Here is a 25,000-nt window from a genome sequence, read left to right on the forward strand (position 1 = left end):
TCTTTTTTCTTCTTTCCATTCTCTCTCTCTCTCTCTCTCTCTCTCTCTCTCTCTCTCTCTCTCTCTCTCTCTCTCTCTCTCTCTCTCTCTCTCTCTCTCTCTCTCTCTCTCTCTCTCTCCCCCCCTGGCTTCCTTCTCCCATCTTTTTCAACCACGGAGTCCTTTGAAGGAGTGGAACAAGCTTGATATCCTTCAATCCTTGTAAATATAAACTGGTGGGTCCTTCTCTCATTTCTCTCCTTTATTTTCCCTTTCCTTGGGCACAAAAACAATTAGGGGCGGCGAAGTCCTACAGGAGTCGTCTGAAGAAAGGGAGTCAACTTGATACCCTTCATTCCTTCCTAAGAACAGACAGTTGCGTTCTTTTCTTTTCTTTTCTTTATTTTCCTATTTCTTCCTCTTCGTTTGCGTCCTACATTGAATCCTGAAGTCCTTTGAAGGAGTGGAACAAGCTTGATATCCTTTGAGCCTTCTAAATATAACCTGTAAGATCCTTCTCTCATTTCTCTCCTATATGTTATTTTTCCTTGGGCATGGGAATGAATTTGATTTCCTTCAATCCTTCATGAAGACAAAACGCTTTTTATCTTCTTCTTCCTTTCCCTATTAATTTCTCTTCCTTGGGGTCCTGTTCTCAATCCTCGAGTCCTTTGAAGGAGTGGAACAGACATGATATCCTTCGATCCTTCTAAATATAAACTGGTAGGTCCTTCTCTCCTTTCTCTCCTCCATTTTCCTTTTCCTTATGCACTGGGACGACTTACAGCGGTGGAGTCCTACAGGAGTCCTATGAGGGAGGGGATTTAACTTGATATCCTTCGATCCTTCTATATACAAACTGTTAGATCCTTTTCCCCTTGTTCCCCTCCTTCGTACCCCTTCCTCCCTCGGGCACACGGGTGGCGAGACGCGTGATCCTGCCGGCAACACAGGAGTCCTTTGATGGGTAAAAATTGATATCCTTCGATCCCTCTCTATATATAAACTGTCAAGTCCTTTCCCATCTGTCTCTTACCACTTTTTTCTTTTCTTTTTCCTCCTCGGGTACAAAGGTGACGAGGTGAGGGATCCTGCAGGCCATTGAGGAGTCCTTCGTAGGAGGGTCATAAACTTGATATCCTCCGATCCTTCTGGTAAAAACTTGAAGGTTATTTTACTTGGGTACAAGGAGTGGATGATAGGTGGGGGGGGTTTGGGGGTCGTACCATAAAGTCTGGAGTCCTACGAAGGAGTGGGATAAGCTTGATATCCTTCGTTATTTCTCATTATAAACTACCAAATCCTTTCTTTTTTTTTCCTTTTGTATCCTTTGGGTCTAGAAAAAGGACTGGAGGCTGTGGAGTCCTTCTGAAATTCTGGAGTCCTTCGTAGGAGTGAAACAAACTTGACATCCTTCGATACTTCTAAATAAGTGAAGTCCTTTAAAGAAAAAAACATACAATCTTCCGATCCTTCGTAATGTCAGCAGTCCTTCGTAGGAGTAAGACAAACTTGATATCCTTCGATCCTTCTAAATTACTGAAATCCAAAAAATAAAGAAAACAATATCTGCAGATCCTTCATAATCTCAGGAATCCTTCGTAGGAGCTGGATACACATATCCTACGATCCTTCTAAATGACAGGATTCTCGAAGGAGTGGAACAACCATGACATCCTTCCTCCCTATATAAAAAGTCAAGTTGTTAAATATCCTACATCCTTGCTGTGTAGGACTTCTTAAGATCCTTCTCACCTCCAGGGCACGAAGAACTCCCCAGGAACAGGAAACAGAACCCTAAATATGCCCTTACCAACTGGAATAGCCTCGATATCCTACTTCCCATTTCGAGTGTAGGACTCTCATAGGACTCCCGTAGGACTCCATAATGAAAGAAACTAATGAGGAGACAGATCCTTCATGTTTTGTTGTCGTTGTTGTTTTTTGTTGTTTCTGCTTTTCTTCTGCTTCTTCTTCTTCTTCTTCTTCCTGTCTTTTTCTTCTTTATCTTCGTCTTCTTCATCTTCACTTCCTTCTCTTTTTCATTCTCTTCTTACTTCCTTCTTTGCTTCACACTTATTACTCTTTCTTTCTTTCTTTCTTTCTTTCTTTCTTTTTATTTATTTCTTCCATTTTCTCTCTTTATTTCTTACTTTGTTTCCTTTTTCCTTCTTTCATTTCACTCTTCAATCATCACTCTTATTGCAATCATTATTATAACTGCCATTTTTCGATTAATATTAATTGCAAATAAAAACATATTCTAGTTTTTGCCGTCAGAGGGGAAGGAAGGGAAGGGAGAGATAGAGAAGGAAGGACGGGAAGGGGAACGGGAGGAGGGAGAGAAAGGAGGGATTTACAGTACTAGGGAGAGAGGGGGAGAGAGAGAGAAGAGGGGGAGAGAAGGAGAGAGCTTACCTGCGTTGAAAAGGTGAAGGGAAGGGAAGGGAAGGGAAGGGAAGGGAATCGAATGGAATGGAAAGGAAGGGAAGTGAAGGGAAGGGAAGGGAAGGGAAGAGAATCGAATGGAAGGGAAGGGAAGGGAAGGGAGAGGAAGGGAAGAGAAGGGAAGGGAAGGGAAGGGAAGAAGGGAAGGAGGGGGAGGAAATGGAGGAGGAAGATATGGAAGGGAGAGATTTCAATTCCAGGAAAACACACACACACACGAACACACACACGGGAAAAAAAATGCAGGATTTAAAAAAACAAAACTGGAAAAATAGCATTCTCTCCTCCTCCTCCTCCTCCTCCTCCTCCTCCTCCTCCTCCTCCTCCTTCCAGATATAGGACGATTAGGAAGCAGGAAGAGACGGAGGAGGAGGAGGAGGAGGAGGGAGAAGAAGAAGAAGAAGAAGAAGAAGAAGAAGAAGAAGAAGAAGAAAGTAAAAGGAGGAGAAAAAGAAAAAGAAGAAGAAAGGAGGAAGAAGAAGAAAGGAGGAGGAAAAAGGAAGAAGGAGGAAGGAAGGAAAAATCACGAGAAAGGAAAATTTAGAAAGAAAAAAGGAGGAAATTGAACTCGGATAAAGGTTCTAAAGATGAGGGTAGTTTTTTTTCTGAGAGAGAATCTAAAGAGGCTTTCAAGGAGGATCGGAGAGCTTTATTTAAGGTTTCTGAAGGAGTTATAAAGTGGATCAACTAGCGGGTTCTAATGAGAGAATTCTAATAGGGTTCTGAAGAGGGGTCTATGTTTTCAAAAGTGATAGGTTCAAAACATCTATAGTTCTTCAATATGGGTTCTGATGCTGTTCAATAACAGAGTTCTAAAATCAGAAAAAGGGTTCTAAACTTACAGACAGGTTCTCAAGGGGTTCTAAAGGGAGGTTCTGCTGGAAGAATAGAAAGGGTTAAAGTAAGGTTCTGTAAAAGGGTTGAAAAAGGGTTCTGCTTGAGGGGTTCCATAAAGGGGTTCAATAAAGGGGATTCTAGGTGAGGGGTTCGATAGAGAGGGTTCAAGTAAGGTTCTGTAAAGGGGTTGAAAAGGGTTCTGCTTGAGGGGTTCCATAAAGGAGATTCTAGGTAAGGGGTTCGATAGAGAGGGTTCAAGTAAGGTTCTGTAAAGGGGTTGACGTAATCTTAAAGGGGGTTCTGAAGAAGGGTTCTGAAAGGGTTCTGGAAGAGGTTCTGTGAGATACAAGCCGGAGGGAAATCAGGGTAAATGGAGAAAGACAGACCGAGTGATATTTTTGCTCTCTCTCTCTCTCTCTCTCTCTCTCTCTCTCTCTCTCTCTCTCTCTCTTCTGAGAACGCGTTTTTTGTTTGGCAGAGGAAGGAAATGGAGGAGGAGGAGGAGGAGGAGGAGGAGGAGGAGGAGGAGGAGGAGGAGGAGGAGGAGGAGGAGGAGGAGGAGGAGGAGGAGGAGGATAATCAAGAAAAAAAAAGGAAAGAAAAAGAAGAGGAAAAAGGGAAAAGGAAAACAAAACAGAGAGGCAGAAAATACATGAAAAACACATCTAAAAACCTGTTCCTCTCTCTCTCTCTCTCTCTCTCTCTCTCTCTCTCTCTCTCTCTCTCTCTCTCTCTCTCTCTCTCTCTCTCTGGAAGATGGCTAACGTCAAGCCGATTTTTAAACAAGACAGAAAAATGTGGGGTAATTACGGTCCCATTAGTCTGGCGTCAGTAGCAGGAGAGCCACTCGAGAGCATAATTACAGAAAGTTGTGAGTTACCTACAAAGTCACTAATTTGGGATTCATATCATGGTTTCCGCAATAAGAGATCCTGTTTGTCTAATCTACTGACCTTTTATAACGATCTCGTCTCATATTTTTTTTTTTAGTGTCAGCCTATAGCGCCGGTAGGCTTTCTTGAGGGGCCTGGATGGTAGTCGGCCCCAGCCAGCGTTACCAAATTATCGTACTCAGCCACTCAGCACATCGTATTTTTCGGTTTTTGACTCACAGCGATAGGAAACAAACACCAACAAGTAACGATTTTAACGATACCTTTAACTAGAGTCGCGTTATCTGTGTGCCTACGAAAGTTTTGGGCCCTGGAACTGATGAATGCGATGTTTTGAGTACGATAATATGGTAACGCTGGACCCAGCCCGTCATGGCGCAGGCGTTTGATAAAGTTCCACGCCATAAGTTACTTGACAACATCAAGCAACTAGCTATCAGAGGTAGAGTAGCTACACTAATGGATCGCAAATTGCTTGACATCATACGCCGGGGGGTGCGTTACCTCGCCCACCCTACAACGCCAGACTCGGGGATACCTCCGGGTAACGTTTCTAGAAATGTGTTAAAGTCTACGGTGTTTGCGTGTATGTTTTCATTGTCTAGATCTTTTTTTCCATATTTCAATTTCTATTCTCCTTTTCCTTCTTTTTTTTTTTTGTATTCATAAATCTACAATGTAAAGTCCATATTTTTAATTGAATGGAGATGCTCTTCCTCTATTTTTACTCTGTTCATAATTTACATCAACGACGTTGGCGTTGGACTCAATCATCTGATCACTAAATTTTCTGACGACGAAAAGATTAACAACTCAGTCCTCTTAGACCAAGACAAGCAAAGCCTCCAAGAAGATGTACATAAAATTTCAGCATGATCTGATAGATGGGAGATGCCCTTTAATATAGATAGGAGCAAGGTTCTTCAGGTTGGATCAAGAAATAAGAGGTTCGATTACGAAATGCGTGGCGTTAAAAACTCAAAAGCGTTCAATGCGCCAAGGACCTGGGTGTCAAAATCGCGTCAAACATAAAATTCTCACAGCAACCCATCGACGCAGCAAACAAAACGAACAGAATGCTGGGCTTCATTAAGATAAACTTCTCATTCTCTTGTACAGTGGATTCAATAGATCCACTGTACAAGAGTTTAGTCAGACCTCATTTAGAATATGCAGTGCAGTCTCCACACCACGCAGAGGACATTGCTAAATTATAAAGTGTGCAACGTAGGGCATCAAAGATGATCTCTTCCTTGCGCAACAAATCTTACAACGAGAGGCTCTCATCCCTTAACCCGGTAGCAGCGACGGGCCAATCTGGTGCCATGATTTAAACCCCCAAAAATAGATGATACATAATCTGATCAGAAATGCTTTGATATATATTATGAAATGGTTTGTGTGAGGGGTGATTTTTTCTCTTTTTTCTCGCTTGGGGGGACCATTAAGAAACATGATCCCTGCTGCTACTCCGAGGAAAACTGATCGAATGCTTCAAAAATACTCAATGGCTTTACGAATGAGGACAAATACAAATTGTTTATGATCAGTGACACGTTCTGAACGAGAAATAATTGCACAAAGCTGAAGTGTAAACAATTAAATTTGCACCACGAAATTTTTCATTAACGTTGTTGAGCGAGAATGGAATAAGCTCCCGCCTTCAGTGGTCCAGTGCAACACAATTGACTCCTTTAAAAACAAGTTCGATCGGCACCTCCTTCCCCTCAGTAATCGCTGAAGTAGAAATGCAAAGTCTTGGTGGACATTTATTGTGATGTAACAGCCATCTGGTCAGAATACCTGCGAAAATGTATGTAAAATTTCTCTCTCTCTCTCTCTCTCTCTCTCTCTAATACATTCCTAATCCGCCAATTCATTCCGAGTCTCCCATTCCGGTTCATGTTGCGATTCCCGATTCCCGAAAAACTGACCCAACTCTATATTCCAGCGGTTACGGAGGCGCTAACGGGATTCCAAGAGAGGATTCCCGTCCATTCCTAAAAGGCCGTGTATTCCAGTCGCCTTAGCCAATTCCTGATTCCCAGTGGACAGCTTTTTAAATCCTTTCAAGTGGAGTTATAAGGGCTAATAAAATCTCTCTCTCTCTCTCTCTCTCTCTCTCTCTTTGTCACCTCTTCATTCCCTTTCTCTCTTTCTCTCTCTCCCTTTAGATTTGCATAAGAGGGGAGAGAGATTAATAAAAGAAGAGAAGAGAGGAAGAAGAGGAGGAGGAGGAGGAAGAGGAGGAGGAGGAGGAGGAGGAGGAGGAGGAGGACAAAGGAAAAATGTGGAGAGGTGATCCTGCCTGATGCGTGAGAGAGAGAGAGAGAGAGAGAGAGAGAGAGAGAGAGAGAGAGAGAGAGAGAGAGAGAGAGAGAGAGAGAGAGAGAGAGAGAGAGAGAGAGAGAGAGAGAGGAGAAAAAGGAGGAAAAAAAAATTACTCCACAAATTTTCACGTAAAAGGGAGGGACGTTTGAGGGGATTAAAGGAGGGAGGAGGAGGAGGAGGAGGAGGAGGAGGAGGTTTTTTTTTTCACCTGCAAAAGAGCATTGGTGTAAAAGGTGTTCGTGTGAGAGAGAGAGAGAGAGAGAGAGAGAGAGAGAGAGAGAGAGAGAGAGAGAGAGAGAGAGAGAGAGAGAGAGAGAGAGAGAGAGAGAGAGAGAAAGAGTGCGTGAGGTCGAGAAGAAAGAAAGAAAGAAAGAAAGGAAAGAAAGAGGGGAAAGAATGAAACACAGGCAAAAAGAGAAAGAAAGAAAGAAAGAAAGAAAGAAAAAGAAAGAGGATATATAACACTGGAAGAACTACAGAAAGAAAATAAAGAAAGAGAAAGAAAAGAAAGAGAAAAAATTAAACACAGGCAAAAAAAAAGATAAAAAGAAGGAAAACAGAAACGAAGAGAAGAAAGAAAAGAGAAAAAAAAGAAAAATAGAGAAACACAATTAGCATGAGAAAAGGAAAGAACAACAAATAGATACAGACAGACAGACAGATGGATAGATAGACCAATATATAGATAGACAGATAGATAGATAGAAGCAAGAGACAGATAGATAGATAGATAGATAGATAGATAGATAGATAGATAGATAGAAGAGAAGCAATAGATAAATAGATAGATAGAAGAGAAGAGGCAAGAGATAGATAGATAGATAAATAGATAGATAGATAGATAGATAGATAGATAGATAGATAGATAGATAGACAGATAGACATAGAAGAAAAAAGTAATAATTAAGAAACAAGCCAATATCTGTCTATCTATCGATCTATCTATCTCAGTCTATCTATGTTATTTTTTTCCTTTTCTTATGCTACGTAATTGTTCATATTTTTCCTCTTATTTCTTTTCTTTCCTCTATTTCCATCACTATTTTCCTTGTTTTTCACTCAGGGAGAACTTCAATACTAAAAGGAAGAGCTCAAGAAGAAGAAGAAGAAGAAGGAAGAGGAGGAAGGAGAGAGACAGCGCAGAACAACCTAACAGGAGGAAACAAAACCTCTCACGACGAAGAAAGGAAGAACTCAAGAAGAAGGAGGAGGAGGAGGAAGGAGAGAGACAGCGAAGAACATCAACAGCCGAGCCAACAAACTCACAGGAGGAAACAAAACCTCTCACGTCGAAGAGAAGCGAGGACATCAGACCAAGAACCAGGAGGGGCGAGACGGGGCGCGGCGGTGGCGGAACTGGCAAAACTTATCGACATCGGGAAAGTTTGTGGAGTCCGTAAATTTAACATGGGCAAGATCAAAGAAGGTAAGGAATGGCCGAGGCGTGACAGTAACCGAGAGAAGCCGGCAGACGTCAGCTGTTCGCCCCAGAGCCTTAACCCTACAAGCACCGAGGGGGGGCAAATCTGGCCCCTCCTGAGCCACTTCTATCAAAACGATGCACTTTTTTTTTGTTATCAATTGTAAAAGAAAAACAGTCCTACAGAAAAACGCAGAAAATACCGTAGATTAACATGTGATATCAATAAGAAGACGCTTTAACAGTCGTCTGGTACGCACCCTAATCAAAGATCCTTCCACTTAACTAAGATCAGAACAAAATAAAAGCTTGGAAAATTGGCGTTATTATATTTAAATCACGTAGAGTCAATTTAAAAGACTTCAGAACTACCAGCCGTTTAGTCTTCTCCTATAACCCACGAACTTAGCTAACAGGCATTACCATCGCCTCGATCCGCTTTCAGAGTCGCTGTTTTCGTGGTATCGGCGACTACCAGCAGCGCGGTGACGGTCACGACAAGACGAAGGCGCGTGATGCGGCAGTGTTGGTATGCCGGAGCGGCGGGACATGGAAACATTGCATCAGCTGAGCGGAGGATTATGAAGGATGAATGTGAAAAATAAACGTACAAAGAGAAACGTAAAGAACAAATATAAAGAATAACTATGAAAGAATAAATATGATGAAAAAATTGGAGTGTCTCGCTGTAATACAACGCTCAAAACTACTGATAGCCTAATACTTCCTAGGCATAATAGGTGAAATAATGGTGACAAGTATTGAAGGTCTATAATTTAGCAATGTCAGCAAGACAGACTCTTCACGCTTATTCATTACATTTGTTCTTCTCATTCATTCTTCACACTTATTTAACTGACCACATTTATTTTTAACATAAAAGGGCTGATTTCATTATAGGTATGCCCTATATATGCATACATATAAGGCTATCTAGGATAATACGAGAGTTTGCCCAAGAAGGCATGACAGGTGAATAACGGTGACAGGTGTTGAAGTCCTCCCTTCTCCTTTGTTGTGCACTTTTGCAACAATAAAACACCAATCGATCAAACTGAAATTCTCAGCAGACGTTTGCTGGTCGCAGGTGAAGTGAGTTCATCTCATTCAAATTATTCAAAAAAAATTATTATCATATTACCATTGAGGGCGTGCAATGTGTTGCTGTATTGTTTAATATCTTTTTACGTCTATTTAAATAAATAATATGACCACTTGAGAGCAAGAATTTGTGTTATTTACTCATTAATTGCATTGGTTAGGTGCACTGGGGAGTCCCCCCCGGCTACCAGAGCCGCGTTACCAGAAGTAATCTCTGATACCAATCTCTGGTACTGATTGCGACGAACAGCGCCGCGAAAGACGACTGTGAAAGCGGATTTCTTGTTGGCGACGGTTATTACCACTAATTGGTAACGATCAACACAATCGAAGGCGACTGTGAAATCGGAGAAGGGAAGGAGAAGGGAACAGACCCCAGGAGACGGGACACAACCCCCGATTAATACCTGGTACCCATTCACTGCTGGGTGGACAGGGGCGTAGGGTATCGGAAGAGAACAGAGGAACACACATACCTCGGACAAACAAATATATATCAAACGAAAAGATAGAAAAAAATGAAGCACTTCTAGTAAAATACAATATAACGTCATGAAGAGCAACACGACATCCTCCCCGAAGAGAAAGGTGTACAATCAGTGTGCCGCCTCTCCTAACATACGGCTCGGGATCTCGGCGCCTCACAAAACATTTAGATTGAAAGAAAGGAAACGCACCAAGGGGGATGGGAGAGAAAAATGCCGGCAATAACACGGAGATAGGAAGCGAGCGGATGGATTAGAGAGATGGAGCACACTAACACCAGACAGAGGACCAGGTGGAGGGATGGAATTAGAATCTTTGCCGGGGCGGGATGGAGTACACTAACACCAGACAGAGGATCATAAGGAAGACGTTGGGAAAGGCTTTTATTCTTTGGAGGGCGGGTGAGAGAGAGAGAGAGAGAGAGAGAGAGAGAGAGAGAGAGAGAGAGAGAGAGAGAGAGAGAGAGAGAGAGAGAGAGAGAGAGAGAGAGAGAGAGAGAGAGAGAGAGAGAGAGAGAGAGAGAGAGAGAGAGAGAGAGAGAGAGAGAGAGAGAGAGAGAGAGAGAGAGAGAGAGAGAGAGAGAGACGTGAAGGAGGAGGAGGAGGAGGAGGAGGAGGAGGAGGAGGAGGAGGAGGAGGAGGAGGAGGAGGAGGAGGTGGAGGAGGAAGGTGTCAGTAGTGGAGATGAGAGAAAGTTGAGGAGGCTGGTGAAAAAAAAAGTGGAGATGATACAAGGAGAGAAAAGAGAAGGAAAAAGTGGAGGAGGAGGAGGAGAAGAAGAGGAAGGATGAGGAGAAGGAAGAGGAGGAGGATTAGCTGGAGGAGGAGGAGTAGAGATAAGGTGGGAGTAATGAATGATGGGAGATTACAGGAGGAGGAGGAGGAGGAGGAGGAGGAGGAGGAAGAGGAGGAGGAGGAGGAGGAGGCAGTGGATGGAAGATTACAGGAGCGAGAGTGGGTGGACGTGTGTAGGTGGAGATAGGTGGAGGAGGAGGAGGAGGAGGAGGAGGAGGAGGAAGAAGAAGAAAAAGAAGAAGAAGAAGAAAAGAACGAGGAGGAGGGCGGAGGAGAAGGAAGAGGAGAATATTGGAAGCAGTAGTCGTAATAGTAGTAGTAGTAGTAGTAGTAGTAGTAGTAGTAGTAGTAGTAGTAGTAGTAGTAGTAGTAGTAGTAGTAAGCAGCGTACCTATAATAATAATAATAATAATAATAATAATAATAATAATAATAATAATAATAATAATAATAATAATAATAATAATAATAATAATAATAGCAAGGAAGGAATGAGGATGTGTATAATGAGAGGGAGGAAGAGGAGGAGGAGGAAGAAGAGGAGGAGGAAGAGGAGAAGAGGACGAAAAAAATAAAAGAGGAGTAGGAAAAAGGGGGGTGGGTAGGAGGGGGCAACCATCCTCTTCCTCCCCACCTCCTCCACCACCACCACAACCACCTCCTCCACCATCACCACCGCCACCACCTCCACCTCCACCACCACAGCAGCTGCCACACTAACTCACACTTAAAGAGGAACACTTCTTCCCTACACCGGCAGACACCTCACCACCACCACCACCACTGCTACTGGTGGTGGTGGTGGTGGAGGTGGTGGTGGTGGTGGTGGTAGTGGTGAGATGTCAAGCATATGTTCAACTTTTTTTCAATAAGTAGTTGTAGTAGTAGTAGTAGTAGTAGTGGTAGTAGTAGTAGTAGTAGTAGTAGTAGTAGTAGTAGTAGTAGTAGTAGTAGTAGTAGTAGTAGTAGTAGTAGTAGTAGTAGTGGTGGTGGTGGTGGTGGTGGTAGTAGTAGTAGTAGTAGTAGTAGTAGTAGTAGTAGTAGTAGTAGTAGTAGTAGTGGTGGTGGTGGTGGTAGTGGTAGTAGTAGTAGTAGTAGTAGTAGTAGTAGTAGTAGTAGTGGTGGTGGTAGTGGTAGTGGTAGTAGTAGTAGTAGTAGTAGTAGTAGTAGTAGTAGTAGTAGTAGTAGTAGTAGTAGTAGTAGTAGTAGTAGTAGTAGTAGTAGTAGTAGTAGTAGTAGTAGTAGTAGTAGTAGTAGTAGTAGTAGTAGTAGTAGTAGTAGTGGTAGTAGTAGTAGTAGGAGGAGGAGGAGTTTTTGTTGTTTTTCACTTTCACGTCACTTTCTTTCAACAGCAAGTTTCTTTGTTTTTTTTTCGTATTTTGCCAAGAAAAAATGGAGGAGGAGGAGAGGGAGAGGGAGAGGGAGAGGGAGAGGGAGGAGGAGGAGAACAGAAGGAGAGAAGGCAAAATAGTGGAAAAAATTAAAGAAAGGAAGAATGGAAGGAAGGAAGGAAGGAAGGCAGGAAGGAAAGAAAGAAGAAAGAAGATTGGAGGAAAGAAAGCAGGGAAGAAAGAAGAGAGGAAAAAAAGGAAGATACAGGAAAAAACTAAGAAAAAGAGGGAATTGAAAGAAGGAAAGAAGCGAAGGATCTAATCAAAAAAGGAAAAAAATAAAGAGAAGGAAAAAAGGATGACAAGAAGGAAAGAAGAAAGGAAGGAAGGAAGGAAGGAAGGAAGGAAGGGATAAACTAACGAATGAATGAAGGAAAGAAGAATGAAATAGATGAATGAAGAACAGAAGAAAGGAAAGACGGACGGAAGGAAGAAAATGAGGGAAGGAGGGAAAGAATGAAGGAACGAAGGAAGGGGGAAATGAAGGAAGGGAAAAATAAATTACTAAATGAAGGACAAAAGGAAGGAAGGAAGGAAAAGAGGAATGAATGAATGAATAAAGAACAAGAAGGACTGAAAGAAGGAAGGAGGAACGAGGGAAGGAAAAAGAAAAAAAGACGAAAGAAAGAAAGGGTTAAACGGGAGGAAGGAAGGAAGGAAGGAGGGAAGAGAGAAAAGAAGGAAATGAAGGAAGGAAGGAAGGAAGCAAGAAAAGAAGAACGGAACGAAGAAATAAAAGAAGGAAAGGAAGTATGAAAGGAAGGAAGGAAGGAAGGAAGAAAGAAAGAAAGAAAGGAAGGAAGAAAGGAAGGAAGCAAGAACAGAACCTATGGAAGAAAGAAAAGAAGGAAAGGAAGTATGTAAGGAATGAAGGAATGAAGGAAGGAGTGAAGGAAGAAAGAAAGAAAGAAAGAAAGAAAGAAAGAAAGGAAGGAAGCAAGAACAGAAGGTCCTATGGAAGAAAGAAAATAAGGAAAGGAAGTATGTAAGGAATGAAGGAATGAATGAATGAAGGAAGGAAGGAGTGAAGGAAGAAAAGCACATCCTGACTCACGGAAAAACACTGGCTCCTAACGATTCCTTTTCTTCTTTTTTTTCTTTTTCTCTTCCTGTTCTTTCTTCACTGTAGTTTTTTCTCTTCCTCCTTTTCTTTCTAATCTATCTTTTCCTTCTTTTTTCACTTCGGTTTTTTCTTTAACATGGAGGAGATGGAATAGGAGAAAGAGGAGGAGAAGGAGGAAGAGGAAGATGATACCGGGGAAGAAGGAGGAGGAGGAGGAGGAGGAGGAGGACAAAAGAGGAGGATAATGAGGACAGTTAAGGAAGAAGAGGAAGAAGAATTAGTAAGATGGAGAGGAAAAGGAGGAAAAGGAAAAGAAGATATTGGAATAAAAATGGAAGAAGGAGGAGGAGGAGGAGGAAAAAGAGGGTAAGGAGGAGGAGGAGGAGGAGGAAGAGGAAGGAAGGAAGGATAAAGGAGAAAACACACACACACACACACACACACACATACAACCCCCCCCTCACACAAACACACGCACACACAAACACAACACAACGAGAACAACGCAAAAAAACTCACACCAACCGATTACAATTTTTTTCACGAGGCGAAGAGCAAAAAAAACACGATCTCTTCCTGTCTGTCTGTCTGGGGCCACTCACTCACACACACACACCCCTGACCTCCTCCTCCTGGCCCCCCTTGACCCCAGGCGCGGGAGGGAGGGGGGGGCGTGGGGAGGGTCAGGTCACTTGGGTGGAGGCAGACGTGAAGGTTTTTGTGGAGGGTGAGATCGCTCCCAACAAGGTCGAGGGAGCGATTGCGTCCTGCCCCCTCGAAAGCTCCCGGCACACTGCTCTGCTTCCCTTGCCCAGCCTCCCGCCGACCCGCTCTCATCTCATCCCTCGGTGCTGCCCTCTCTTGGCGGCACGGGATAACGCAAGGGGGGAAGGGAGAGGGGGGACAAGGGGAGGGGAAGGAGAGGGAGGAGGGAGGGAAGGAAAGGCAGGAGAAGAGAAATTTTCGGAGTGGCGCGCATGGTAGCCTGAGAGAGAGAGAGAGAGAGAGAGAGAGAGAGAGAGAGAGAGAGAGAGAGAGAGAGAGAGAGAGAGAGAGAGAGAGAGAGAGAGAGAGAGAGAGAGAGAGAGAGAGAGAGAGAGAGTGTGTGTATGTGTGTGTGTGTGTGTGTGTGTGTGTGTGTGTGTGTGAGAGAGAGAGAGAGAGAGAGAGAGAGAGAGAGAGAGAGAGAGAGAGAGAGAGAGAGAGAGAGAGAGAGAGAGAGAGAGAGAGAGAGAGAGAGAGAGAGAGAGAGAGAGAGAGAGAGAGAGAGAGAGAGAGAGAGAGAGAGAGAGAGAGAGAGGGGGGCCAGACAAGGACGAAATTAGGAATGACAACCTAAAATAACACACACACGCACACACACACACACACACACACACACACACACACACACACACAACAAATAACAGACATTTACACTTAAGAGATAAGAAGTTGTGACGAATAGGAGAGAGAGAGAGAGAGAGAGAGAGAGAGAGAGAGAGAGAGAGAGAGAGAGAGAGAGAGAGAGAGAGAGAGAGAGAGAGAGAGAGAGAGAGAGAGAGAGAGAGAGAGAGAGAGAGAGAGGAGAGAGAGAGAGAGAGAGAGAGAGAGAGAGAGAGAGAGAGAAAGGAAAAGAAAGGCGTTAGAAAGAAAAGGAAGATAAGAAAAAGTAAAAAAAGAAAAATAAGAAAGAGACGAGCAGAAAGAAAAGTTAAAAGGAAGAAAGAAAAGGAAGAAAAAGTAAAAGAAAGAAAGTAAGAAAGTAAAAGAAAGGAAATAAAGAAAAATTAAAGCAGAAAAAAAGAGAAAAATAAATACGATGGAGAAGGAAGAGAAGAAAGAAAGGAAAGATGGAAGAGAGGAAACGAACAAAAAAAAGAAAAATATTAAAAAGAAAGAAAACAAAAAGAAAGAAGAAAAGGAAAAGTCAGAAAAAGAGGAAAAAGAGAAGAAAAAAGGAGAATGAAGAGGAGAGGGAAGAGAAAGAGGAAGAGGAGGAGGAGGAGGAGGAGAAGAAAGAGAAATAAACAAACAAACAAAACAAAAAATATAAAAAACTAACATCCTTGTGTGTGCGTCTGTCTGTGTGTGTGTGTGTGTGTGTGTGTGTGTGTGTGCGTGTGTGTGTGTGTTATCAACCTCTTCATCATCCTTCATCTTCCTACCTTTTCTCCCTCTTTCTCTCCTCCAATTTTAGGAGGAGGAGGAGGAGGAGGAGGAGGAGGAGGAGGAGGAGGAGGAGGAGAAATACGTAGAGGAGAGGAAGACACTTAAGGAATGGAGGAAAGAAAGGAGGAAGGAGAGAGAGGAGGAGGAAGAGGAAGAAGGAGGGAAGGAAGGAAGAGAAGGAAGGAAGAAGGGGGGAGGTAAAGGAGAAAGAAGAAAGGAGGGAAAAAAGAATAAAAGAAGAAAAAGTGAGGAGAGAGAGAGAGAGAGAGAGAGAGAGAGAGAGGATGACAAGTTTCTCTCCATCTCTCATATTCCTCTCACGATTAATCTTCTTTCTCCTCTCTCTCTCTCTCTCTCTCTCTCTCTCTCTCTCTCTCTCATCAGGATGTGTCCCCAAAAATAATGAATAAAGATAAAGAAATAGAGAGAGAGAGAGAGAGAGAGAGAGAGAGAAGGAGCAAATAGAATAAAAAAAAGGAAGAGTAATAAAACAACAATTATATTTTCTTGTTAATTATCTTTTTCAATGTTTTCCTTCTTTTTTTCTTTATTCTTTTTTTTCCCTCCCACCTTTTCGTTTTCCTCCATTTTCCAACCTTTATTTTTTATCATATTTTTTTTACTTTCTTTCTTTTCATAATTATCTTCCTTTTTTTCCTCTCCTTTAAGTTTCCTCTCTTTTTTTTCTTCTTTTAATCTCGATATTTCCTCTTTCTCCTTTTTTTCTTTTTCTTGTCCTTCTTCTTATCTTTTCTTTCTTTTATTTTTCGTTATCTTTCCTTCCATTCCTCTCGTATCTTCCTTTTTTTTCTCTCTTCTTTTTCTCTTATCTCAATTTTTTCGTTCGTCTTTTGAATCCTTCCTTCTTCTTCCTTTCTTCGTTTTAATAATTCTTCTATTTTTATTTCTTCCTTTCTTCTATTCCTTTATTATATATTTTCCTTTCTCCTTCTTTTATCTCCATTTTTTCTTTCCTCTTTTGAATCCTTCCTTCCTTCTTCCTTTCTTCGTTTTAATAATTCTTCTATTTTTATTTCTTCCTTTCTTCTATTCCTTATCATATATTTCCCTTTCTCCTTGTTCTCTTATCTCCATTTTTTCTTTCCTCTTTTCAATCCTTCCTTCTTCTTCCTTTCTTCGTTTTAATAATTTTTTCATTTTTATTTCTTCCTTTCTTCTATTCCTTATCATATATTTTCATTTCCTCTCTTCCTATTCTCCTTCCTTTTTTCCTCCTTTTTTTTTCTCTGGTTTTCATTGTTCCCTTTTGTTCGATATTTTCCTATTTTCTGTACATTTATATTCTGATTTTCCTTTTCTTCTTTTCTTCATTTCTTTCTTCTTCTTCCTTTTGATTCGGTGTTTTTTTTCGTTCTTTCCTTTTGATTCTTCTCTTTTTCATATTTTCCTTCACTTCTTTTGGTATTTTCCTGTTTTATTTTTTCGTTTTATTATTTTTTTGTCTTTTTCTTCGTTATTCATTTCTTTTATTATTATCTTCGTTTTTTCTTTTCCTCTCTTTTCAATCCTTTCGTTTTGCTTTCTTTTTCTCTTTATTTCCCCTTTCCTCTCTTTTGATTTTATTTCCATTTTTCCTTTTTTATTTTTTCTCATTTTCTTTTTTTTAATTTCCTTCTTTTTTCAATCCTTCATTTTTCCTTCCTTTCTTTTTTCTTTTATTTTTTCCTTCCTCTCTTTTCCATTCTTCCTTGTTTTCCTTCCCCCCCTTTTCTCTTTAAATCTCTCTTTTTCTCTTCTCTTTTTAGTTCTTCCTTCCTTTCTGTTCTTTTCTATTTTTCTTTTTTTTCTTCCTCTTCATTCGTATTTTTTTCCTTCTCTTCATCCTTATTCTTGCTTCTCTTTCTTCTCTTTTTATATTTTTCCTTCTTTTCTTTTCTAATCTTCCTCTTATAATTTCCTCTATTTTCCATTCCTTCTTTTATCCTTCTGTTCTTTATCATCATTATTTTTCTTTCTTTCCCTACAATTCCATATTTTTTTGTTCCTTTTCTCTACATTTCTTTTTTCCTCTCTTCCTCTTCCTATTTTCTTTCATTTCTTTTCGTATCTTCCTTTTCCTTTCATCTTTTTTTATCTTTTATCTACATTTTTCTTTTCCTTTATCTCGTTTTGCCTTTTTTCAGTCTTTTTTTTATTTCTATATTTTCAATCCTCCATTTTTTATCTCCTTTCTCTTCTTTTCCTAATCTTCCTTTTCTTTCTTTTTCCTCTCCTTTCAATTCTTCCTATTTTTCCCTTCCTTTCTCTTCTTTCACTAAATCCAAAAAAAAAATGTTTGCAGACTTTGATGGTATTAATTTCATGGCAAATTAGAATTATTTTGTGCATTGGTGATCAAAGTGGTGGTGGTGGTGGTGGTCGTGGTGGTGGTGGCGGTGGTGGTGGTAGGAAGTGGTAGAGTGTGGTGGTGGTGGTGGTGGTGGTGGTGGTAGGAAGGGGTAGAGATGGTGGTGGTGGTGATGGAGGGGGGTAATGTTGGAGGTGTGGAGATGGTGGTAGTGGTGATGGTGGTAATGGTGATGGTGGAAGTGGTGGGGGGTGATAGAGGTGATGGTGGTAGTGGTGGGGGTAATGGTAGTAGTAGTAGTAGTAGTAGTAGTAGTAGTAGTAGTAGTACTTACAGACACAAAAAATACAATAATTAAAACAACAACAACAACAACAACAACAACAACAATAACACAACAACAACATTAAAGCAACACAAATTTATTAAATAAATTCTACGGTCACAAACTTTCACATTTCACTAACTTTTATTTAGGTCTGGTAGTAGTAGTAGTAAGTAGTAGTAGTAGTAGTAGTAGTAGTAGTAGTAGTAGTAGTAGTAGTAGTAGTAGTAGTAGTAGTAGTAAAAACAGCAATAATAATAACAATAATAATAATAATAATAATAATAATAATAATAATAATAATAATAATAATAATAATAATAATAATAATAATAATAATAATAACAAGGAAAAAATATATATACACCAAAAAATATAAAAACATGGACCCGTCTTTTCCGTGGGAGCTTTAGAGGAAAAAGAGGAGGAGGAGGAGGAGGAGGAGGAGGAGGAGGAGGAGGAGGAGGATAAACGAGGGATCTGTGAAAAGCAAGAGAGATAGAGAGAAGGAGAGAGGGAGGGAGGGAGGGAAGGGGAGAGAGAGAGAGAGAGAGAGAGAGAGAGAGAGAGAGAGAGAGAGAGAGAGAGAGAGAGAGAGAGAGAGAGAGAGAGAGAGAGAGAGAGAGAGAGGAGACGAGTTGACATTGATGCAAAGCTGAAGGGGAACGGAAAAGGGGAGAGAGAGAGAGAGAGAGAGAGAGAGAGAGAGAGAGAGAGAGAGAGAGAGAGAGAGAGAGAGAGAGAGAGAGAGAGAGAGAGAGAGAGAGAGAGAGAGAGAGAGAGAGAGAGAAAAAAAGAAAGAAAAGGGAGAACAGAAAACAAAGAACACAAAAAAGAAAACGGTACCAATCACACTCACCCCGTTTTCTTCTCCTCCTGCTGACAACCTATAGGAAAGAAAACGTGAATTAATAAACAAATAAACAAACACATACACTTAAATAGTAGTAGTAGTAGTAGTAGTAGTAGTAGTAGTAGTAGTAGTAGTAGTTGTGGCAGTTTATCCTCCTCCTCCTCCTCCTCCTCCTCCTCCCCCTCCTCCTCCTCCTCCTCCTCCTCCACCTCCTCCTCCTCCTCCTCCTCCTCCTAAGCTCCCACGGGAAAGACGGGTTCATGTTTATATATTATGGTGGGTATTTATTTTTATATGGAGGCGGTGGCTGAGTAGTAAGTGTGCCCACGTGGCGAGCAGGAGGACGCAGGTTCGAGCCCCACCCGCATCTACAAGCTGACAATTTTCAGTCATCACCGAGTGGCATGAGACTACCCACATGCTGTCCTGAAGACCACCTGTCAACCCAGACTCTTGATTCTCTCTCTAAATGAGGATCAAAGTTGAGCTCCGGGTGTCAGCAAGAGCCACAAGACGGCGCCACTATAAACACTTGCCTGCGCCATAACGGACTGGGGCCATAACATAAATGGGCGATAATAAAAAATACTGTCAGTTATAGTCGATTTTGAGTTAAAAATCATTAGTACTGTCGCATACAGCTGCTTTGTTATTATGCAAGATTACTGATTATAATTGCTAAACAGCCTTGGCGCTCTCTGCCATCGAGAAAATTAGCAGGATTTATATTAACAAAACAGCTGTTTGCGACAGTACTAAAAATTAACTCAAAATCGACTATAACTGACGGTATTTCCTATTATTGCCTGCATGTTATGGACGCTGACGACTGTTTCCTGTGCATAGGCTATCATATGTTGTCCACGCAATCAGACACGCCGTGTGACCGCAAGTTGCCAGAGTACGATAATGCACACATCAGACTTGGACGAACCGACTACACTACTATAGTCGGTGTCACGTAACCTGGCGCAAAAATTCTGTTCAGGATGGACTTGCAGAGTTGGCATCATTGCTTGGGTGACGGTCTCTGCGCCGCTCATTGGCTGTTGTTTGCTAGATCAAAGCAGCGGGAAATTCCGTTTGCCGCGACACAGCCTACGATCTCTCGCTCTGCTGCCTCTTTAATTCAGCACTGTTGTTATCTAAATGTACTTATTCTTTTTTTTTTTTTTTTTACAGCTAAGGAGACAGCTCAAGGGCGTAAAGAAAAAAAAAGAAAAAAAGGCCCGCTACTCACTGCTCCCGAACAGAGGTTAAAGGAGTGTTCTGATTCTTAGAATGGCTCTTCCTTATGGCTATTTATTACCCGTAAATAATGGAAATACAATTCAGGATTAAATATACCACGATGAAAGAGAAGGTCCTTGCCTTAGGCCAGTCTTTACGTTATGTCTACGTAACATCACTAAACATTATGACTATCAGGACGTGACATCAGGACTAAAAATATACCATGAAATCTTACAACAGATGACTTGATGAGCTACATCGTGCAGACTGTAGTCCAGCACTTCGTTGTAGTAGATAAAGTGGGAAAAAAAAAAGCTTTAGCCTTAACAGGCCTTGAAAATATCAAGCTTGCGGGTTCAGTCGCTGGATGTTGACCAAATACGTGCAATTTCGACTTACTTAGTTTCGTTATGGATGTCGTTCAGATTTATCTTTAATAGTTTGACACACATTACATAATAAAGATGTCACTGAATGAATTCTTATCAATCTTAAAAGTCTAAGCAGATTTTGGAAGGAATACGAAGTCAATTAAATGCACGTTAGAGCAAGTTGACAACAGGCCAATGAGCGCGCGAGGCCGTCAGCCAAGCAATGACGTGAGTCCCTTCCTAAAAGATTTTCCGCGGCGGTATACGTGACACCGACTACAGTAACAGTGATAGCAGCGGTGGTAGTAGCAGAAATAAGAGTAACAGTAGCAGAAATAAGAGTAATAGTAGCAGAAATAAGAGTAATAGTAGCAGAAATAAGAGTAATAGTAGCAGAAATAAGAGTAATAGTAGCAGAAATAGGTACAGTAACAGAAGCAGAAATAATAGTAGCAGACATAGTAGCAGGAATAGTAGTAACAGTAGCAGTAATAGTAAAAGTAGTAATAATAGCAGTACTAGTAGTCGTAAAAGTAGTGGTAAGAGTAGTAACATTAATAATATCTTAGTAAAGTAATAAGTTAGTAATAGCAATAGTAATTTGGTAGTAGTAAGTACACATCGTAATAGTGACAGGGTATCAGGACACCTCTCCTTCCGAATCTGACCTTGCTTTTGGCCACCTCGTCTGATTCTTTTTTTAGGAGCAACGAGTAGCGGGGGTTTTTATTATTATTGTTTTTTTGTATGTGTGCCCTTGAGCTGCCTCCTTTGTTGTAAAAAAAAAAAAAAAAAAAAAAACAGCATCGTAATAGTAATGAAAATAGTTTCCAAAGTAGTAGAAGTAGTAGTGGCAATAGTAGGAACCGAAAACATTTAGGCTGGTATTGCAAGACACTTTCCCTTCTCAAATCAGCTATTTCTAAAGGTCAAAGGGGGATATCCGTCAGGTTCTAATGAGTGTTTTTTTAGGCTCAGGGTACAGAAGAAGGGTCAAACTACCACCAGGGTCATAAAACTACTACTGGAAATGCCCACAACTCCTGCGAAAGCCTTGTCCAATAGGTGTTTCTTTAGGTTCATGGTACAGAAGAAGGGTCAAACTACCACCAGGGTCATAAAACTACTACTGGAAATGCCCACAACTCCTGCGAAAGCCTTGTCCAATATGTGTTTCTTTAGGCTCAGGGTACAGAAGAAGGGTCAAACTACCACCAGGGTCATAAAACTACTAAAGCCTTGTCCAATAGGTGTTTCTTTAGGTTCATGGTACAGAAGAAGGGTCAAACTACCACCAGGGTCATAAAACTACTACTGAAATGTGTCCAATATGTGTTTCTTTAGGCTCAGGGTACAGAAGAAGGGTCAAACTACCACCAGGGTCATAAAACTACTACTGGAAATGCCCACAACTCCTGCGAAAGCCTTGTCCAATATGTGTTTCTTTAGGTTCATGGTACAGAAGAAGGTCATAAAACTACTACTTTGTCCAATATGTGTTTCTTTAGGCTCAGGGTACAGAAGAAGGGTCAAACTACCACCAGGGTCATAAAACTACTACTGGAAATGCCCACAACTCCTGCGAAAGCCTTGTCCAATAGGTGTTCTTGGGCAGCGAAATATCTTATAATACGACCTTACTGTTCTTATGGTGATGGAAATAATGACATCAAACGAGGAAAAACGAAACACTTTTGATACCGCTAAAGACGACTGATTAGGATGATAAGGGAGATGATGATGATGATGATGATGTTGATGTAAATGCGGGGCCAGAGAAGCGTAACCAGCATATCCTTGCAATTCCATCTTCTCGAGTGCGTGCATGAGTGTGTGCGTGCGTGCGTGCAGAGGGATTTTACATTAATTAGCCCTGGCTCACCGTCATAGGGGCGGGGTGAGTACAAAAATTTTTGAATAGGAATACGACTGCCACAAATTTCTAAGAATACGAATTCGAATACAGTGAAATACTAGGAATGATTCGAAGGCAAATGCAAATGCTTAACCGTGTAGCAGCGACGGGCCAAATTTGTGGCTTTACCGTGTAGCAGCGACGGGCCAAATTTGTGGCTTTACCGTGTAGCAGCGACGGGCCAAATTTGTGGCTTTACCGTGTACCAGCGACGGGCCAAATTTGTGGCTTTACCGTGTAGCAGCGACGGGCCAAATTTGTGGCTTTACCGTGTACCAGCGATGGGCCGTGTACCAGCGATGGGCCAAATTTGTGGCTTTACCGTGTACCAGCGACGGGCCAAATTTGTGGCTTTACCGTGTACCAGCGACGGGCCAAATTTGTGGCTTTACCGTGTACCAGCGACGGGCCAAATTTGTGGCTTTACCGTGTAGCAGCGACGGGCCAAATTTGTGGCTTTACCGTGTAGCAGCGACGGGCCAAATTTGTGGCTTTACCGTGTAGCAGCGACGGGCCAAATTTGTGGCTTTACCGTGTACCAGCGACGGGGGACAGATTTTTGCCATGATATAACCCCACAAAAATAGATGATGCAGAAACTGATGACAAATGCGTTGATATGTATTATGAAATGGTTTGCGTGAGTGATGATTTTTTCTCATTTTTCTCGATTAGAGGGACCTTTAAGATACATGATCCCCGCAGCTACCGGGTAATGAAAGTATTAATGAATGCATTCATGAATACCTTCCTTAAAAAGCCTTTACTCTGCTAACACAGCCCAGCACTGTAGTGAGGTCATCAACGCACTCCCTCACTGGTGCACGACAAAGCTGCCACAACGCCCCCGTCGTGTGGGTGACGCAGGCTGGGAACGTGAGAGTGTGTACGAGATAAGCCGTTCACCCGGATGCACTCGGGACGGTAACGACCGGTGCGCGCCGGACACGTCGGGTGAGCGGGGCCGTGACGCTGTGCTTCTGTACACTTAAGTGAACAAATCCTTGCCCAAGTATTTCTTAGTATTCCAGGAGTGTAACCCAAGTAATCGAATACTAATTTATACCTACATTTATTTATTTATACATCTAATTATAATAAGTCATTTGAATACAAAACCGAGTACATCCAAATACTGTATTCGAATGTACTGGAATACAAATACCGATTACGAATACTCCAACCCTGGCCCAACCCACGCTGGGAAGTGATCACAGGAGCCTCTTGCGCCGGGCACCGCGGAGACTGGCGCCCAGGTCATCATAACAACACTATTTATGATCATGATTACTAGAATGATCAGCTTAGTCGTTAAATCCTATCCCTTCCTCGTTTTCTCATTCTCTCTTCTCCCTTTTCCTCAACCTCCTCTTGTTAGTTTTCATTCCCTTCTCTTTTCTCCACTTCATCTCTTTTTTTATTCTTTCTTCTTTGTTTCTTTCATCATCCTTCTCTTCCTCCTCCAGTATTTTCCATTCCCTCGTCTTTTCTCCATTTCATCTCTTTTTTTTATTCTTTATTCTTTGTTTCTTTCATCATCCTTCTCTTCCTCCTCCCGTATTTTTCATTCCCTCCTCTTCTATTGCCTTCTTCTCCTCTTATCCCTTTTCACCCATCTCCGCCTGTTATTCTATTTCATTCCAATCTATTCTCTTTCTCCTCTTCAGCACTGTTCTTTTTATTCTTCCTTTTTTTCTTTTATATCTCCACCTTCTCTTCCTATTCCTCTTTGTGTTATTTTCATTTCCTCCTCTTCTCCTTTTCCCTTCTCTTCCTCCTTTTGTTCCATTCCCTCTCCTTCTCTTCTTTTCATTCTTTCTGCTTCGTTTTCTTCCTTCTCCTCCTCTCTCCTTCTCCTCCTCCTCTTCTATATCATTGGCACTCTATAGACATTTTGAAAGGACGGAGTACTTGACAGGATGGTTCATGTGGCAGATGCAAAATTGAAATGCTTGCCCCTAAAATATAAACTCTCACCCGTTTTCCTTCGCTCCGTCAACAGTTTCTTTGGTGCGCGTTTTAAGGCAGACTGCACGATCTAGCTTTTCTTTGTTATTGTTGTTGTTTAGGGACAGTGTGAAAAGACCAAGAGAGAGAAGAAGGAAGGAGAAAATAATGAGGACAACAAATAAAAGAAGAACAAGACAATAAAGCAAAGAGGAGACGAAAGAAAGAATATAAGGAAAAAGGAGGAAATGAAAAGAATAACAGCGAAGAATATAGAAGAAGGAGCGAAGGAGAGAAGAAAAGAAAACAAAGAAGATGGGGATGAAAGAGGAAGAGGAAAAAGAATTAAAATAACAAAGATGAGGAGAAGGAGGAAGACGAGGCGAAAAGGAAATATAACAAGGAATGAAGGAGGAGGAGAAGGAGAAAGAGAGAGGAGAAAAGAAGGAGGAGGAGGAGGAAGAAAGAGAGAAGAAAAGAAGGAAGAAGTTTAAAAGTAAAAAATAAATAGAAGAATAGAAGGAGGAGGAGGAGGAGGAGGAGGAGGAAGAGGAGGAGTTGTATTTATTGTTGTTTTTGTTATTTTTGTTGTAATAGAAATAATGACAATAACAATAATAATCATAATAATAATAATAATACAATCTCTCTCTCTCTCTCTCTCTCTCTCTCTCTCTCTCTCACACCACGCGGTCAACTCCTACATCAGTCTCTTCAATGCGCGTGGAGAGAGAGCACCATTCTCTCTCTCTCACTCTCTCTCACTCACTCACTCACTCTCTCTCACTCTCTCCCACCCTCCCCTACCGGTCTCTAATTGCATGTATTACCTCAAGTTCTAATTATAGTCAAGATCTTCGCGTGGAATTTTAAGGTAAGAAGAAGTTGCAGTAGTAGTAGTAGTAGTAGTAGTAGTAGTAGTAGTAGTAATAGTAGTAGTAGTAATGTTATAATTGCTGTCTTTTCCTTTACAATTCAGTGGTTCCCAAACTTTACACACACACACACACACACACACACACACACACACACACACACACACACACACACACACACACACACACACACACCATTTAACAACTTCCCCATGACACCCCCTCTCCCCCTCTCTCCTCCTCCCCTCCTATCACCTCCCCCCCTCCCTCACCTTTCTC

The 25,000-nt window shown here is 41.5% G+C and overlaps 1 protein-coding gene across 1 annotated transcript in view; it reads right to left on the reverse strand.

Moving 5' to 3' along the window:
• Window positions 1-13,550, reverse strand: part of LOC127006228 (glutamate receptor ionotropic, NMDA 2B-like) — a 252,752-nt gene extending 239,202 nt beyond the window's left edge. The window contains exon 1 of the mRNA XM_050875841.1: window positions 13,269-13,550. The gene's annotated coding sequence lies outside the window, so the exon portion shown is untranslated. The remainder of the gene's footprint in view (window positions 1-13,268) is intronic.
• Between the last annotated feature and the right edge of the window lie 11,450 nt (window positions 13,551-25,000).

The sequence above is a fragment of the Eriocheir sinensis genome, chromosome 32 (genome assembly GCF_024679095.1).
Source record: "Eriocheir sinensis breed Jianghai 21 chromosome 32, ASM2467909v1, whole genome shotgun sequence".
In the NCBI taxonomy this organism is placed as follows: Eukaryota; Metazoa; Arthropoda; class Malacostraca; order Decapoda; family Varunidae; genus Eriocheir; species Eriocheir sinensis.